At 45.9% G+C, this 11,936-nt stretch overlaps 1 long non-coding RNA gene across 1 annotated transcript; it reads right to left on the bottom strand.

Annotated features, from left to right (window-relative positions):
* Positions 1-236: 236 nt before the first annotated feature.
* Positions 237-2,999, bottom strand: LOC147751680 (uncharacterized). The gene is made up of 3 exons (XR_015295877.1): positions 2,457-2,999; positions 2,338-2,364; positions 237-658 (listed from the first exon to the last, which is right to left on the bottom strand). It is a non-coding gene; the product is annotated as an uncharacterized LOC147751680 (long non-coding RNA).
* Between the last annotated feature and the right edge of the window lie 8,937 nt (positions 3,000-11,936).

Here is an 11,936-nt window from a genome sequence, read left to right on the forward strand (position 1 = left end):
TTAACAGGGTCATGTGACAGTTTTGCACTGTGGAAACAGATCATTATGACATTAATTGTTTATTCTAGTTGCACCTATATCCCAGGCTTAGAAATGTACAAGACTCGGAAGGGATTATAAGATTTTACTAAATACTCTTGATTGGAGCACTGATCATTTGGTTGGGGAATGCTGGAAGACTATACAAGAGAACATATATTTAGCAAGATGACAATTACATAACACAGACACATGTTGATGTACAAAGTAATATTTAATGTTTTTGCTAAGAGGAAGTGTTTGAGATGTGCCCATCTAAGCCAAACATAGACTGTGGGAAAGGGTGGCTCAGATAAGTCAAGTGCCATCACTAGATGTGTGACACATTTGCTGCTTTCGTTGGTCCATGCCATTCTTCCAGTGCTGATAAATGATATCAAGGTCAACTTTGCTATTTAAGAAATAGGCCTTTGTCATCACCAGGGTAACCAAATGATTCTCCTCCAGTCTAGTTCTTAATTTAGACTTGATAGTGGTCAAGTGACTGAATCCTGGGTCACAGTCTGCACTTGATGACTGAAATGTTGGAACATGGCTCACAAGCCACATAATGCAAAGCATGCTATTGGTTCGGCATTCAAGAACAGCGGGTGGTATATGTCAATATCACTCAACAAACCTAAGAAAGGAAAGATAAAATGTAGTTCTTGTATACAGTTATCAGGATACTTAGTGAAAAAATATTAAGCATTATCTCACATCCATAAATTATTTTATAGATCTACTCAGAGACGTTTTAACCCATAGGCAAAGTGGGCTCTGGCCCAGGACCCCTGCTTTTTCAGGGGACTCACTGAGAGAGCCAGCTCGGTTCTGCAGTGAGTCTTGCTCTAGTGACCCTGAATAATTTTCACACAGATTGTAATGGACTCTCACACATCATCCCTATTCAAAATAAATTAACGGAAAACTGTATTTGTAACAGACATTTTGCAGAGAAATTATGTGTTTATGTTTCATTCTTTCATATCAAAGCAGAACCTCACATATTCATGTATCACAGATATTAATTGCAGTACTATTAGTGAACTGCTGCTGTGTTACAATATTGAAAACGCACCTCACTATCCCTAAATATTATATGTAAACACATTTAAAATATGGACCAGTGAGTCTGTCCACTGTCTTTGGCTTGGCCAAAGAGAGCATGAAAGAGCTAAAAAGGGATCATAAATTCAAAGTTGTTCCGAACAGCGGCCCCCAAAATACGTTTGGCCCAGGGCCCCCAGAATTCGCAAGATGTCCCTGCTACCACCTTCTAAGAAGACAGAAAGATGTTGTATAGTGCTGTAGAAAACTAATGATTACTGCTGAGTTGGATACTGAATAGATAGTAATGAGCTTTTTGTGTGCTTGATGATGTTAGTTGTGAGAGGTGTAATGTTAGATACACATTCATAGCATTCAGTTGGCCTTTCAAAGTAAAGCAGGTCTTAATTCTTGCTCTTGTCTAATAAAATGGAAATCTATTTTAAGGGAATGACACTATTTGTGGTGATGTAATACTTGATGTTAGTTGAATACATTTTGGGATTTTCCAACAGTAACTTCCGACACCCACGTAAACTGGGGCAGGTTTTGTAATGGTCATTTTGAAACTGACAGAGAAGTTTGGGAGTGTTGTGATCTGAATGTTACACATCTTTGTAGCAGGCACATTAACCCTTTGCTCTACTTTAGGGTGAGCTGAAACTGCCGCTAGACAAAACTTTGATATTTGTCCAGCAGGAGCATTCATCACCAGAGTTATATTGGTACAGTTATTGTTGCATGGCACTGCTAGACACCCAAGGAAATCTGTAGCACCTGCTATAAAACGAAAAATGTTTTTGAACACAGCACCTGCCACCCAACAAGGTCAGTGCCAGGAATGACTGCGCCAAGTGCTAAAGCCACACAGCAACTGAGCAATACCATAAAAACTCAGACATATGCATCATAAGTCATCATTTGAAAAAAAAAACCATTTAAAAAAAAACAGTAAAAAACTGCATATTTACCCGAATCGAAGTCTGATCCTAAAACCTGCAGTTTCATTATTTCATTTTAGCAACCTCGAACAGGGGCTGTTCCATACCTGAATGTATAGTGGGTGTGGAAAGTGGGCAGGGGGGTCACAGGGAGAGAGAACACATGGCCTGCACTATAGGGACCAGCATGTTTACAGTGTATGTTATAAAAAATAGTGCAAAGCCGTTCCGATTCTACAGTGAGAACAGCTGTAGTTTGATAAACAAGAATTTATTGTTTCTTGTAACATGTACTTGTATTTTCCCATGGGAACATGTTGTTGCCTACCTTTTGTAACTGTCAATTGTTAAAGCTCTGAAAAAAATGAAACATGTGTCTTTAGGATCACATATGCGATTCACAAAGCATGTTTGCGTTGATGTTTTAAACGTTACCACTTCGCGTACCTGTCTGTTATGCAACGTCGCGTTATCCTGAAAAAATATCGAAAAAACGGGGTTTTAAAATAGATACACGTATTTTTACTATCAGTTAAGACGAAAGACAGTTACATTGGTGCTTTGTACAATTGTATTCACAGATAATTTTTGGCACTCGTGCTAAACAAGAGGCTATTAATAACACGCCACAGAATCAGGTACGCAAAGTAAACAATGATATACATAAGTCCCCATGTTGCATATCAAATACAGACATTTACAATATTTAATTTGTCTATATTTTAGATTTTCCCCTGATGAAGGCACACAGCAAGTGCCGAAATGCATTGGGCTCTGGTCTTTCAAAAATAACCTTGTGATCTAAAAATTTAAACTTGTCACATCAGAATATGAATGAATACAAGTAAATTTCTTTGGGATTTGAAAAATTTCTGTTTATGAAAGAGGTGAATTTCGATATTTTGAAAACATATGATATCAGAATGAAAGGTGAATAAAAAGAATAAGAAGACAAGCAAACAAGGAGTACAGTGAATGAATTTTCATATCAATATAAGGTGCGGAAGCATTAATTGATCAGTTCGGGATGAGGCAGCTTCCCAGGCACACACACAGGTGCACCAGAGTACTTCACAGGCCTTTAAAAGACTATTTGCTTGTTAATGATGTTTTGTTGTTGTTTTACCCCTTCTTAGAGCCCCTGCATCTCCACTCTGCATATGTAAGGAGCCAAGGTCGTTTCTGCAGGAGTGCCAGGAACCGAAGCCTAGCCCAACCCGTCCGCCCTACACCAATTGCGGCTATCAAACACTAGAACGCAATGGTGATCAGGAGGGAAAGGAGGGAACAAAACAAGGTAAGAGGGGAGTCCACAGGACTTCTTGGATGGCTCTCTCTCTCTGGATGCAGCTGGTGCTGGTAAAGCAACGGTTAATTAGTACATCAATAAGCAACAAACATTACTAATATTACTCTGCATATATATTGCTTGATACCTGATAAGGACGAGGAGTGTACTGGGATACTAGGGATCAATCTGTCTTCCTAAATGTCCACAGTGACTAGGTACCACAGAATGCCTGTTATGGACAGTGTGGTTAAACTATGGATCGGACTAAGATAACAGCAATAGTATCTCTGGAAGAGCAATAACAGTTGGCATGAGAATCATCAGAACCCTTATGAAAGAAATGTGTGAATAATAAAGGAGCGCTACAAGCGCGTTACCAGGTCGTCTTTTCCCAGCACTGTGACGAATGCCAGCATCCAGGAAGAGAAGCAAACTCCAAATATAGGAACTGGGATTAACAACAAAAAAATAAAGGAGTGTACCTCCAGGCGGACCACAACTCCCAGAATCCAACAGTGGACACCAACAACTCACACCCGCAAGGCCGGCCGTCTGACGGAACCGTAGTCTGGCCAAAAGGCGGATCCGTAAGAGTGCAGCTGAGTGGGCCCCCTCCAGAACCCTGAGAGGAGACAGCCGGCACCGGGGACAATCACTGTGTCTCAAAACAAACAGGGGAGAATCGGAAAAGTACCGCAAATCAGGCGAAGGGGTATTCCGAAGCTTTAACCTCTAACTTCGAGGTTCAGGGAATCACAATGGTGCTTCAATAACAGAATACACAAGGAGTCTATTTCAGCAAAGGACAAATGGATTGTCCGGGAACGATGCGGATCAGAATAGCCAGAAGCTACAACAGGAAACACGGAGTGAGGCGGGCGAGGTGGAAGTGACGCGCCGCTAGAAGCGACGTGAAAACTAGAGCGCGAAGCTCAGAGTAGCGGGGAGGTCAGGCTTTAGTATCCTGCCCGATCCCCTCGCACATGCGTAGAATCTCGCAGCCATTTTGGATTGGTCTCGTGTTGTCTGGTCGGTCTGCATATTCACTCAAGAGCTGGAAGGCGTGACAGTACATCCCCCTACGGATCCTCCCACTGGTTTAAGTTTTTTCAGATGCTGTCTATGGAATAGCTTCACCAACCTAGGGGCGTGGACCTGACTAGCTGGTTCCCATGTTCGTTCCTCCACCCCATACCCCTTCCAGTGTATGAGATACTGTAACCGTCGCTTAACTCTCCTCGAGTCTATGATGGCCTCAACTTCGTATTCCAGCTCCTCGTCTACGTCTATGGGGGGAGCTGATGTAGGCCAAATAGTTCCTGGTTCAATGGTCTTTAGTAACGATACATGAAATACGGGATGTATCTTCATGGATGATGGGAGCTCAAGTTTCATGGCCACAGGATTTATGACTTTCGGTATCTTGTAATGGCCAATATACCGGGGTTTGAATTTACAGGCCCCCTTCATATTGATGTACTTGGATGATAACCATACCTCATCCCCTTCCTTATACCCAGGCTCCTGCCGTCTGTGGAGGTCTGCACCCTTCTTGTATCTCTTCTTGGCCTGTTCTAAGTTGTCTTGTGTGAGTCCGCTGAATCTCCTGCACCAATTCGCTAGCAGCCGGTGTGAGGCAAAGGGGAGCATTCGTAGATGAGGAGGATGCACCAGGGAGAATGCGGGAGTGAAATCCATACGTACAGAAAAAGGGTGTGAAATCTGTAGATGCATGGTGACTGTTGTTATATGCCATCTCTGCCAACCATACCAACTCATCCCACTCTTTCAAGGATTGCAAGGACTGTCCTCTAATATACTGCTCGAAACACTGGTTAACTCTTTCTGTCTGGCCATCTGTCTGTGGATGGTGGCTAGAAGAGAGTTGTACATCTACTGACAAAAGAGCACATAGGCCCTGCCAGAATCGGGAGACGAATTGGGTGCCCCTATCCGAGATCAGCACTGACGGGAGTCCATGTAATCTAACCACCTGTGTCAAAAATACAGAAGCTAGGGCTTTCGCAGTAGGGAGTCCTTTCAGGGGGATGAAATGAGCCATTTTGGAAAATGTGTCCACTACAACAAGCAGCGTATTGTGACCCCTAACCGTGAGTGGCACCTCTACAATGAAGTCTAAGGAGACGGTGTGCCAAGGACTCGGGGTGTTGGTAACGGGTGTAACAATCCTATGGGGTTCTGATGGGAAACCTTACTCTGTGCACAGATAGAACAAGTCTGTATGTACCTCTTTGTGTCTCTGCCCATCCCCGGCCACCAAAAATATATTTTTAAGGTTTCAATATTCTTCTTGTAATCCGGATGTCCCGCTAATGAATGGGAATGACACCAATGAAGAGCTTGACCTTGTAATTCCGCAGAGGGGAGAACCAATCCACACTCCACATAGTAGAAATCACCCACCTTAATAGCTTCATGTGTTTGTGTAATGGTTTTCATGGTTTCTGTCTCTTGTTCTTTTCTCACCTTGTCCAAAAATTCCTTCTCTGAACAGACCCCCCCCTATGAACCTTTCAGGGGCTATAATGGGAGGAGGTGTACTATAATGTAATGTAATGTATTTGATTTATATAGCGCACAAATCACCCGAAGGTCTCAGGGCGCTTGCTTAGGGAACCCGTCCTGGTATTCCCCTGTGAGATACCCCGGCAGGGTATCCACAAGGTGAAAGCCAGGCATCTCGCCGCGAGGGGCCGTAGTGGAGATTAAGCAAGCTATTGCCCAGAGTCGCAGAGTGTGACCCCGTGAGTTGAGTAGGCACCGGCGCGAGAATTATCGAGTCCGTGGAATTTTTGAGCCCGAGACCCTGCCGCGTCGGGAATCGAACCCTGGTCCACGGCCGCTCTCAGCTTCCGGGTCTGCCGCCTCTAACCACTGAGCCACACTTCTCCACTACTACTCTCTTCGACAGGATTGTATCCCAAATGGGATAAGGCATCTGCCTTGCCATTCTTTCTTCCCGCTCGGTATATGATCACGAAATCGAATTTGCTAAAAAATTGGGTCCACCGTAGCTGTTGCATGGATAATGCCCTAGCAGACTTCAGGAATTGAAGATTGCGGTGGTTGGTTAACACAGTCACCGTGTGGTTAGCCACTAACAGATATTGCCGCCATTCTTCAAAGGCTTTCTTGATGGCCAGCAACTCTTTGTCTCCTGTGCAGTAGTTCACCTCGGCTGGATTCAGTTTCTGTGAAAAGAAGGCCACAGGATGATAAATCCCTGTCTCGGGGTCAGTTTGGGAAAGAATGCCTCCAACAGCCACTTCTGAAGCATCTGCCTCCACCATATATGGATACGTTGGATTGGGATGACGCAAAATGGGGGCTTGCGTGAAGGCCGCCTTCAACGTAGCGAACGCTATATCAGCGGCTGAAGACCATTGGAACGAGACTCCCTTCTTCAACAGAGCTGTAATGGGCACCACCAGTATTGAAAAACCATCGATAAAACGATGATAGAAATTAGCAAAGCCCAAAAGATTTTGGACCTCCTTTACACTTTGTGGTGTGGGCCATTGATGGATAGCGTCCACCTTTTGTGGGTCCATGCGTAATCCTGTAGATGACACAAGAAAACCCAGAAAGGCAACTTCAGTAACATGGAACATGCATTTTTTAAGCTTACAATACAGATTATTGTCCCTTAATCTTTCTAGAACTTTCCGAACATGCCTTTTGTGCTCTGCTACAGATGAAGAGAAAATGAGCAAATCGTCGATGCAGGCGATAACATAGTCATCCAACATTTCCCTTAAAACCTCGTTGATAAAAAATTGAAAAGCCGCAGGGGCATTGCAAAGCCCAAAGGGCATTACTAGATACTCATAGAGTCCGAACTTGGTACAGAAGGCCGTCTTCCATTCATCCCCCTCCTTGACTCTCACCAGATGATATGCCCCTCTAAGATCAAGCTTAGTGAAGATGATGGCGTTCTTAATCCTGTCAAGGAGGGAGGAGATCAGAGGAAGAGGGTATCTGTTCTCAATCGTTATGTTGTTCAATGCTCTATAATCAATACAGCATCTCAAACCACCCTCCCTCTTCAGAATAAAAAAGAGAGATGAAGAGGCTGGGGAGCGAGAAGGTCGGATAAAACCCATCTTGATCATGTAATCAAGGTATTCTCGCAAATACAGATTCTCTTTTTCAGTGAGGGAATACACTCGACTGCAGGGTATCTTAGCCCCTGCGTGAAGATCTATGCGACAGTCATATAGCCTATGAGGCGGAAGGCTAGTTGCTTGTGCTTCATCAAAAATGTCTTGCAAATCAGAATAATCCAAAGGCAGACCAGAGAGACTAGAAGAGGCAAGTGTCTTCTCTACCTGTAACCCTCTCATGTGTTCCTTACATACTTCTGATTTAAACTCTAGAGTGGCCTTAACCCAGTCTACCTGTGGATTATGGGTGCAAAGCCAGGGTAAGCTCAATAACACAGGGAACTGCGGGGACTTAATTAAATCAAAAGTCAGGTGTTCATGATGTCCCTGCTCCAAGATTAATTGTAGGGACACAGTCTGATGGGTAAGAGGCCCTGATTTCAATACACTACTGTCAATAGTAGTGACTCTTTCCCATTATTATTATTGTTAGAACCGGCTGTCTCTAGTTGGTAGAGGTATGCACTTCTGACAAATAGGGACACTCCTTTTCTAGTCAGGGCAAGGGGATCACACCCTTTGATAACCCCTGCTCACCCCCTTGGTAGCTTGGCAGAGCAGACAGACTTATCTCAGAGGCTGTGTGTTAAGCATTTATGACCACATACAGTAATAAAGTGAATACACTACAAATGGACACGACACAGTAGTATTATAAAAATAAGGATTTTTATATAAGGCTTAGCGCAAGACCAAATAATGACAAAAATATACCACAATCTTAATAAATACTCTTGGAAGGAAAAATAATAATTCAAATGTAGTTTCTTCTTAGCACAAAGTCTTTAGTATCAAAAGCAACTCTTCTTCTTGGAAACACAGTTCTTGGCAACAATGTAACCCACACGGGAGTCACACGACGTTGAGGCAAAGTTAATCCAAAGGTTCGGCGTCGACCGCGAGGAGCGCTACGTCGAGCCCGGAGTCACACGGACCCTCAACAACACAGTACCTTAGGAAAAGGAAGCACACGATGATCAGCGGCGTCGAGCAATCCGGCGTCGCGTCTTCGGTGTCGATCAGGCCTCAGTAGTCGTCGATGTCGATGATGCTGTAGCAAGAGTGAGCAGCGCTCACGGCGTCGAGAGGGCCCGAAGTCGATGCGATCAGCAGCGGTGCAGACACGAGGTCCCTTGGAACTGGAGCGGAACTCACTGGCCTTGCTGCTGGCGTCGATCAGGCCCGGCAGCCGGCGACGAGGAAGCGGGACACTGGAGCCGTTACTCACGATGTCGAGCTGGATTCGGCGACGTCCGTCGGCGTCGAGATTGCTGGTTTCTTTCAGAAGTGCTGGATTCACAGGTTCCTGCAAATAGCACTCTTAGCAGATGAAGTCCTTTAGCCCTGTGGCTTCAACAGGAGACTGGCACTCTTCCAGTCCTCGGAGATTTTCTTAGCAAAGCTTGAGAGTATACACAAAGTTCCTCTCTCCTGGTTCCTTGGCAAAAATAAAGAAGCACTGCAGGATTCCCCCCAGCAAACAGCACACTGGCAGAAGGGGTAGGCAAGTCCTTGGATCAGCAGGCATCTTGTCCTTGGTTTCAGGGTTCCTTGTCAGAAGTGATCTAAATTCTTGGTTCAGGGGTCCTTCTCTTATACCCCTTTTTGGCTTTGATCCCTTTGTCCATGCAGGGGAATTTCCCAACATCCTGGGTCTGTTGTGGGTGGAGCCAGCCAGAGGACGCTGGCCTATTCACTGAGCAGGGCTGGGTCCTCAGACGCCCAGCAGGAGGTGGAGCCAGCATTGTCACTGGCAGGAGCAGAGCTATCGGCCTCCCGGTAGGAGGTGGGGCTAGGATCGTCCATGGCAGGCACAGAGCCATCAGTCGCCTGGCAGGAGGTGGAGCCAGCATTGTATCAGGCAGGGCAGGCTATCAGCAACTACTCTCCTCCTACTCTCAACGCAAATGTCCCACTCATCCCACACTGACTCATTCAGACCTCTGGAGCCACCCAGCTCCTGTCACACACACACCAAACCAGCAGAAACCAGAAATGGTTAGACAAGAAAAATAGCCACTTTCTAAAAGTGCTATTTTCAAACCCAGAGTCCAAAAACCATCCACACAAACGGATGTGCAATTAAACCCCGAGTTCAGGGATACCAAACTCGACATTGCACCATGCTCCACGAGCCAGCTAGGATCATAGCATTAATAACCCTGGCGGCCCATTCTAACTAATGGAGAGCAGGTTACCTCGCAATAGTGAAAAACGAATATGGCTGTAATTCACTATTAGGACATGCCAACTTGGTCAGGCTTGTCCTACCTTATACTTACAATGCACCCTGCCCGTGGGTCTACCATAGGGGTGACTAACATGAAGTTAAGGGAAGGTTTAGGGACTGGCAAGTAGGTGTACTTGCGCAGTCAGCGTGACAGTACCAGACTGCATGTAGGTCTAGCACTGGCAGACCTTCAGACATACTTTTACTAGGCCGCTCCTGTGTGTGGCACAATACGTCCTGCAAGCCCACGAGCAGCATTTGTATTTACAAGCCCTGGCACTCCTGGTGCACTAGACTAGGGACTGACAGTAAACCAAATAAGCCAAACATGGAATTCAATCAATACAGTAATTTACATAGGGAGCACTTGCACTGTGGCACTGATCAGCAGTGGCACAGTGCCCAAAGCATTATCCAGCAAAAACATCGTAAAACAGTGGAGGCAAACAGAAAAAATGGAGGAGAGACTCAAGCCAATGATGTCAGGTCTAACAATTATTATAATAATTATATTTAAAATTTGTAAAGCGCTCAGCTACCCGTAGGTTTCCCGGCGCTAAAATCAACAAAGGGAGAGGGGAGGACAGAGGGGAGGAAGCTTACATGTTGAAAAGTCAATGTTTCACTTGTTTGCAAAATCTAAGATAATTGGGTTCTTTTCGTGACTGAAGGGGGAGAGAGTTCCAAAGTTTCCCCCCTCTATCTCCGGTGTGCCAATACGTGATGATGTCTGCGGGCACGGTGAAGGCGGTCACTTGCCTTTATGGCAGACTGATCAATGAGGGGCTGGCTCCCCTCACTACTCTGAGAACCCGTTGGGAGGTGGATATTGGCAAGGAGATCCCGGAGACGACCTGGTCCCAGCTGGTGCGGCGAGCCTGGAAGGGCACACGCCACGCCCGCTTTCAATTGGTCCACTACTACGTGCTACATAGAGCTTATCTGACCCCGGTGAAAATCAGGCGATATTTTGCTACGAATTCAGCGGACTGCCCCAGGTGCCCGGCCCAGGAAGCGGACCTGCTCCACATGCTGTGGGCCTGCCCAGGATTATCATCCTATTGGGTAGAAGTGGGGAAGACCCTGGAGGAGGTGACGGGGAGATCCTTATCGCTTGACGCGGCGGTGGGACTCCTGCACTGGTTCCCTCATACCCCCAAGAACAAAATATCCAGCAAATTCATCGATTTAGGGCTGCTCCTTGCTAAGCGGGAGGTGACCAGGAACTGGAAGGCACGAGCTGGTCCAACGGGAGGCCGGTGGCACAGCGAACTTTTGAAGTGGGCGGCGGGGGAGAGCACACTGAGATACCAGCTAGCTTGGAGGCAGCGTAATGAGAAGGCGCAGGAGGCAGCGCTGGAGTGGGAAACGTTAGTGCAGGCCCTTAGGGATTATTGCGCCCCCAGCGATTCTGACAGTGAGGATGCAGCTCGCCCCATGTCCCGTTAGATGATTGAACTTTTCAGCTCTGTTGTTTTCCCCATGGGTCCTTTAGCAGATCCTGTTGCGGTAGTTACCGTGCGCTGATGGCGGGGTTGGGTAGGGGTTACTTTGGTTTTTAGCTTTTTGAGGGTGGGGTTTTCTTTCTGGGTTTATAGGCTTGTTTGGAAAAGCAGATGACAGACAGTGGATTATCCGGACCAGCTTTGGCGTCCTGCTGAGCCCCCATTGACTTTCGCCGCCCGACCCTAGGGTTGTGGGCTGAATGGTTGTGTACGAGAAATCTGGCGGGGAGACGGAGGGTTGTGCCTTATTGATTTTGCTTGTTTTATAATGCTGGTCGATTATGTAACGATTTACTGATTCCTGCAATAAAAATATATTTAAAAAAAAAAAAAAAAAAAAGAGAGAGTTCCAAAGTGAAGGGGCTAGCCAGGCAAAGGAACGACCTCCCATTCTGGCTTTTCTGATTCTAGGCACTGAAAAAAGGTGTTGGTTAGATGAACGCAAAGTGCGGCGGGGACAGTGGTGATGGACCAAGGATGTAAGATATGGTGGGGCCAAACCATTGTTTATTTTGTGCATAATGCAGAGAGCTTTGAATTTCGAGCGATTTTCAATGCGGAGCCAGTGAAGTGTGCGGAGGGAGTTAGAGGTGGGGGAGGTATTGGGTAGTTTGCAAAGCAGTTGTGACGCCATATTCTGAACGGTTTGAAGTTTTCGGGTTACCTCTTTGCTGGCGCCCAGGAGAAGGATGTTACTGTAGTCCAGTCTAGAAGTAA

The sequence above is a fragment of the Lissotriton vulgaris genome, chromosome 1_1 (assembly GCF_964263255.1).
Source record: "Lissotriton vulgaris chromosome 1_1, aLisVul1.2, whole genome shotgun sequence".
NCBI lineage: Eukaryota > Metazoa > Chordata > Amphibia > Caudata > Salamandridae > Lissotriton > Lissotriton vulgaris.